This window comes from Hyposmocoma kahamanoa, unplaced genomic scaffold (genome assembly GCF_003589595.1).
Source record: "Hyposmocoma kahamanoa isolate Upper Pololo Valley unplaced genomic scaffold, ASM358959v1 63, whole genome shotgun sequence".
Classification (NCBI taxonomy): Eukaryota; Metazoa; Arthropoda; class Insecta; order Lepidoptera; family Cosmopterigidae; genus Hyposmocoma; species Hyposmocoma kahamanoa.
Window position 1 is genome coordinate 12,025,791 of NW_020653851.1, and position 6,906 is coordinate 12,032,696.

The window sequence follows — 6,906 nt, forward strand, 5'->3', positions numbered from 1 at the left end:
GTGTCTAATTATAAAACTTTTTTTTAATAACGCACACACTCAACATAACCCCACACTTGGGAAACCCCTTGTCGCGGGTGCTGTGGGCACACTCATAGACAACCACAAATGACACCCACTCGCACGAGAGAAATAAATGTAGGCCATACAAATATTTCTCCCGGCCCAGGAGTCGAACCTGGGATCTCTGCGTGGCAGTCTGGCATGATAACCGTTAGGTCACAGAGGCTGTCATAACTCAAACTCAAATGAACTATTAACATATATTACCATTCACAATATTAGTCATTGTTGTGTATTCATATTATTAATTAAAAATTGTCTTGCAACAAAAAGTTTTTTATAATTAGAATTATTTTATACATGTTTAAATTTTGTACAATATTATGTTCTGTCTCTATATATTCTGGTATTTTATTGTAAGGTTTTACTACTGTCACATAGGGACTGGGATTAATTAAATATAATTTATAAATCTACTTAGCTAATCTATGGCGTGGACGCAAATTTACTGGCCTTCCGTACTGTGGGATTAGGCGTTTGTTTTTTCTTTTCAACAGAACTTATTATAAATTCATAAGATAGCCTGGCCCGATCTGTCGGGCAAGTACTTTTCTAAAGTTTTTGTATGCAGCTTTACTTACTTTAAAAAATAAAATAAATTCTCCAAGATGTACTTTCTGTACCACGTCCCATAGCCGAAACACCCTCTATATGGCAACACCAATGAAAATTATTTCAAAATGTTTTTTTAATTTTCTTTTTACTTTCCAGCTACTGAGCAACAAACATACAATCAACACTCATCTGCAGTGCGTAGTCATGAGAATATTTACAAATAAAATTTTCGCATTATTTAACAGTCGTTTCCCCTTGTATTACTGCCAAGGAAAAATCCATTACTTAATGATGAATTCGATTCAACGCATAGAAATACACGAGTTCTTCCTTGGATCACACTTTAACTTACCAGCCGATATTGTTTTTGAATTTTATCATCCCCCTTTGTTATAAGCTTTAAATTATGTTTTACATATATTTGTTAACCGACTTCAAAACAGGTTTCAACAATTCCATTTTTTTGGAAAGGTAGTGGTCCCTATTTTTTATTTAAAATAATCTCTAAAATAATTCAAATTTGTAGAAAACATTCTACCTCTAATGGTGGTAAATTAGGAGATGAAACCGTTCATTGAGTTTCAGCCCAGTAAATCGATTTCAATAAAACTTGGCACATAGATATAATTCCCTTTCACGATAAGACCCTTTCACAGGAACGAGTCGTTATCGCCCGACATCACCGGGTACAGAACCGTTCTGATGAATACAATTATACTTTAAGGATGAACATTACATTTGCAAACTTTAACAGAATCCAATGCTATTATAGGTCATCATATAGCCGCAGTAATACATACTCTTTTTAGAATCAACTGCTGATAAAATATTGTTTGCTTTTATCATGTTTTTGTTTATTTTAAAATTGTTTCTGTAAATGTTATACAGGTAAAGCATACACCCCCGAACACGTAATTCTAACCACCTTGCATTTTCGTATTAAAATACCCTAAGATAAAAAAATATTGATCAAAAACTATTAATGTCATTTTAAAGATGGTATGCATAAACGTCATCTTCGTGTGACTTCGTTGAAAATTTGAATCTGTAAAACCGAAGAATACTAGTTCATCGGTATACCGATATAATATTAACAATATTTTCTTATATTCTAGCTTTTTAAAAATAAAAACGTAAGGTGACTCGAATTATGTGTCCTGGAGTGTAATTACTTTAGAGATAAAATAAAACGATTTATATAATCATACAAATTTTATGTTTTTACAATTTCAGTTTTAATTTAAAAAAATATAATTCAGTTCACCAATTTCACAATATGAGACTTATAACAACTTTATTATCATCATCCACAGTTCGACTACACACATAGTTGGATAGAGACCTCCCGACGAATTTGCTAAACATTAATTACATTATTATAATAAAATTACGAATGAAAGTAAGCGGGTTTTTTTATAACATGAACAGATGTTCCATTTATGTAAGTACACATATTTTCGTTTGCACAGCACTCAATAGCTACTACTGACTAACTTTCACGAAATTAAAAAAGCTGTTTTCTTATAATCTAACATAAAAGATTTTGTGTGACAATTTCCACACTTTTCTAATTATATTAAGCATAAAATAGTATGCAAGTCATCCATAATAATGGAAATGGAAACATCACAAAACCAAAAAATGTACTCTGCTAAACAAATAAATACCTTATCCTACCTTATAGTAGAATCAAAATCAAAAAAAAAATCAAAATGTTTTGTTGCATATATGTTGTTACTTAGGTTTTAAATTAGTTAGTACAGATAATTTTATCTAAATAATTTAATAAATTTGTAATTATTATTAATACAAAGATTCCTTCGATCCGGCTGGATTCGAACCAACGTCTTCCAGCAAACCGTCCTAAACAATAATAAGAAAAAGTAAGTTTTATTACAATACCTTGTCGTTCGTAATAATTACAATTACATATGTATATACAAATTCTAACACATATACGTATCTAGTTTTAGTTCTTTTTACACTCATTTGTTACTCCATGGTATTTCTGTTGGTCCATAAAAATATATGTCCCACTCAACGCCAGAAAAGTCTTCATCAGGGAGAAACCATTCGTAATAAAAGTATCTAAATCTCTGTTGGGAATATATAAATGTGATGACCGGAGTACACATTTGGAACTTGTAAGCAGTGGTTCGAAACATATCGCTTTCCTGGAATGTGCCTTGAACTTTGACACAAGTTGGAACGTCATCAATTTCGAGCCATTCCTAAAATAAAATAAACAAATTTTGCGTTTAGAATATAGGTACCTCTATATATATCTATTAAATAAAAGTATGCATATGATATGGTGAGCATTTTTTAAGTTTTGCAATTCTGTATCTGTCAGTTGCCGTCATTAAAGCGGGAGTCAGAATGAAAATGAAATGAAAATGAAAAATTAAAGAAGTTTATTTCTTTCTTCCAAATGACTAATGAGATTAAGGTTGTGACTTCCTAGTAAGTATTATCTACCTGTGGCAGGAAGGTTTTCTCTTCCATTACACTTTAGTAATAGAAATAAACATACTATTAACTACTAGCAAAAATACTAACTAAACTGACTCTAAACAACTCAACATAATAAACTGAATAACTAAAATTGTAACAACAAAAAAGAAAAATAAAATAATAATAAGTAAAATCGCAACTAAAAAGAGAAATAATTAAAATAAATATGTGTTTAAGTAAGCAAGAGGGTATTGTATACGTGTAGGTCATCGAGTATATAACCAAAAATAGAGACGAAATAAGAGTCATCCATCCCTGGCAACTCATCTGGTAAATTGGCCTTATATCACTTTTAAATATGAACTCTCGTTTGCGCTGAAATCACAAATTAGAAAACTGAAATAGTACAGCGCCAACAAGTGACCTGTGTGTACGTCTCCTTATATTCCAAAAATATTCTGTATTTACTGTAATTAAAACTTTCAAACAAATCTATATGGGGGTAATGGGGGATAACAATTCTATTCGATGGTGTGGGAAAAACAGCAAAACATCTAATAATAAAACAAACGGAATCACATGTCATCGGTAATTAAATATAAAATATGTAATTTTGTGAATTTACGTCCATTATAGCAAAGCTCAAACTAAACTCGATTTGATGTTAAACAATTGACGACACCTGTTTGTTGTTTCGAATTCGGGCTAGGCAATCGGAGCGCAGTTGTCACAGTAGTAATAATAATAATCACTAATAATAATAACGCTCACACTCAACATAGCCCCGCACTAGGGAGACTCCGAGTCGCGGTTGCCATGGACACACACATAGACAACCACGAGAGAAAAACATGTAGACCATACAAATATTTCTCCCGGCCTGAGAATCGAACCTGGGACCTCTGCGTGGCAGTCCGGCACGGTAAGCGTTCGGAACGGACGCGGACGCAGTTAAATGATTTGGCAGAATAGTTTTCAAACAAATGAAATGACATTTCGTCTCTATTTCTGAATATATATTCGATGGTGTAGGTATTTTAAGGGTAGAGAAGGTTCTCAGTTTCTTTGTAATTAAGTGAAATCAATCAATTACTCAAAGATTTTTTACAACTGTAAATGGTAAATACGAATTGTTTTGTTGATCCTATTGTATCAATGTGCCAATTGTACTATAAATTTCCTACCATATAAGGACTTTTGATATGAAACTGTGACAAGCAGGCATGGACGAGCTGATTGATTTAATAATACATATTTTGCCTACCGATATCGCATCCCTAAAAATATAGAATAGTAAACAAATGACCAAATAAAAAAGTACCAACATAGCGTAATAGTAGTAATTGCAATAGCAATAAACATTGCAATAGCAAGTATACAACGGCACCCTACAGGTTTTTTTGACATGTCAACATCATTCACCTATGTATGGTTAAAAACTGTGTATAATATTACACTGTCCGTTACGTACAAAGTCGTGTTACTTTAAAAAATGTAAAAAATATTGACTTTAATAATTAATAACTATTTTTCACTCTGTTTACACTCACCTACCGTATATAATGACAAAAAGCTATTTTGCAAACCAGCTTAAAATTATTAAAATTAAGCATCGCCAGCGTTAGTTCACTCAATAACAGAGTATTTAAAGAGATCAGGTATCCTAAAAACTTATAAACGTTTTTTGAATAAATTATTTTGTGTTTGACAAATTCGAATGTATTTAACATTCGACTCGTCGTATTAAATACAGGGTTATTATGGCTAAATTTGAAGGTAAAAACTGAGACCTCGTTGGTCCAATTGTTTGAGAACCCGGGTTCGATTTCAATTTGGGGAAATTAACTTTCTGAATTGATCCTGGTCTTTGTGTTCTGAGTAGGTATGGTATAGGGAATACCTAGTTGAGAACAGGCTTTTGGTGTGGTTGTCTGGAAAATTATAACAGTACGTAAATATAAACAGTACTTACTCTGGCAATAGCTATCATTTTAATGTCTTCAGGCGATAGGTGAACGTGTTTATATAATTTTGTTGGAACGTACGGATCATCTTTGCATTTACCGTAGATAAATTCGGTATGTGCGATGTCTGTAAACAAAAATGTTTTTTTATGGTTATTAATATAAGGATCGAATACATAGAAAATTTTCTTCGACCCAAGACGAACAACGATTGGACTTGAAACATGACCACGCAGTACCATAGCGTTGCTCTATACCCAGTGAGCTACAGGTCAAGTAATCGAGTTGTCAAAATTCTCCCATGTGTTTTTGTTATAGATCTACGAGTACTGGTTGTCGGCATTCGGCGCCCCTTGTGGCAGCTAGTGAGAGATTTTAGAACCTTCTCACCGCAGCCGGTACCTTTACAGGTGACCCAAAGAAACGTTGATGTCGCTTTTTGATCAAATGCATTATTGAGATTTTACTTCGTGAAATAACTCAACAATTTTTGTTATGATTATTGATTTGTATTAATAATAGCCATCTATTCTGAGAAATTGTAATTTTGCAGATGTGTCTAAAGCGCGAAAAATTAAAATATTAAATATATATATTTTTTTTAATATAACATTAATGAGTTGTAAGACAGTTGGCGTTGGTATTTGTTGAAAAGACCTACACAATTATTTATCCTTGTAGTGGGGTTCAAGTATTAATTGCTTTGCTACATTTGTCCCTTTGTCGCTATTTGAGCGATTATGTATAGCGTCAAGTATAGGTTATATAAATTTTTGATTGACCAAGTTACTAGCACATCTAATCTAAAATAATCAATCAACAGCTTTGAGATGCTTTCACGATTGTTACACATACGAAATTAAACTATTTGTAACCTGACCTGTAAAATACCCGAAACGTTGGTTTGTTTGAAATAAATAAGTAAATAACGAATATGCTCATAGCCCGAACTTGAGCAACCCTGTGTCGCAGGTGCCACGTACGCACACATAGACAACTACACAAACTACACTTAAACTCACGAGAGAAATGAATGTAGGCCATACAAATATTTCTCCCGAACCGGGAATCCAGTCCTTGAGAAATATTTTATAAAATTTTTTCGTAGAGTTGAGACAAAAGAAACTACTGTGCGTACTGGTGCGTAGGATTCTAAAGTACTGCAGTGTAATTTGGAGACCTCATTTTGCCACACACTGCCTAAGAATTGAGCAAATAAAAATATATGCCACTTGGCATACTCGCAGTGAACAGCTAAACTACTCGTATCTTCTTACAAAATGAGATTTGAGCGATTTCATATGATGAGCTTGAAAACCGTAGGGACAGATTACATCTTATCTTTCTTTACAAGTCACTACGAAACCATTATGATTGTCCAATTCTACTAAACCAAATAAGATTTAGAGTGCCTCATGGATATCCCCGATACTATAACCAACCACTTTGTCCACGTCTTCGAAGAACCAAAATTGATACGAACTCACCCATATACAGAATTTGTAACTTATATAAGTAGTGAATATGTGGACGTACACGCATATTGGTTGCCTTTGTTTTTGAAAAAAATGAAATAAAATAGCATTTTCTTATAAAAACGTGGGTAATTACTAGTATTTGTCTCTAATAATATTATATAGTTAAGTTAAATGTTAAAAAGTATCTTTGCCATTTTTTTGCGTGAGGTGTTTACCTGTAATTAGCTGTGAATTAAATTTAAAACCACAAATTATTGTACCTAGTATAAAAGTCACAATGTAATACCTGTTGGTAAACCAAATAAATTAAAAAATAAAAATAATAGTATTTTATCAGCAAATACAACATATTCAAAGTATGCGCTTACCGTTTGTTTTCTCGTCATCAGGCC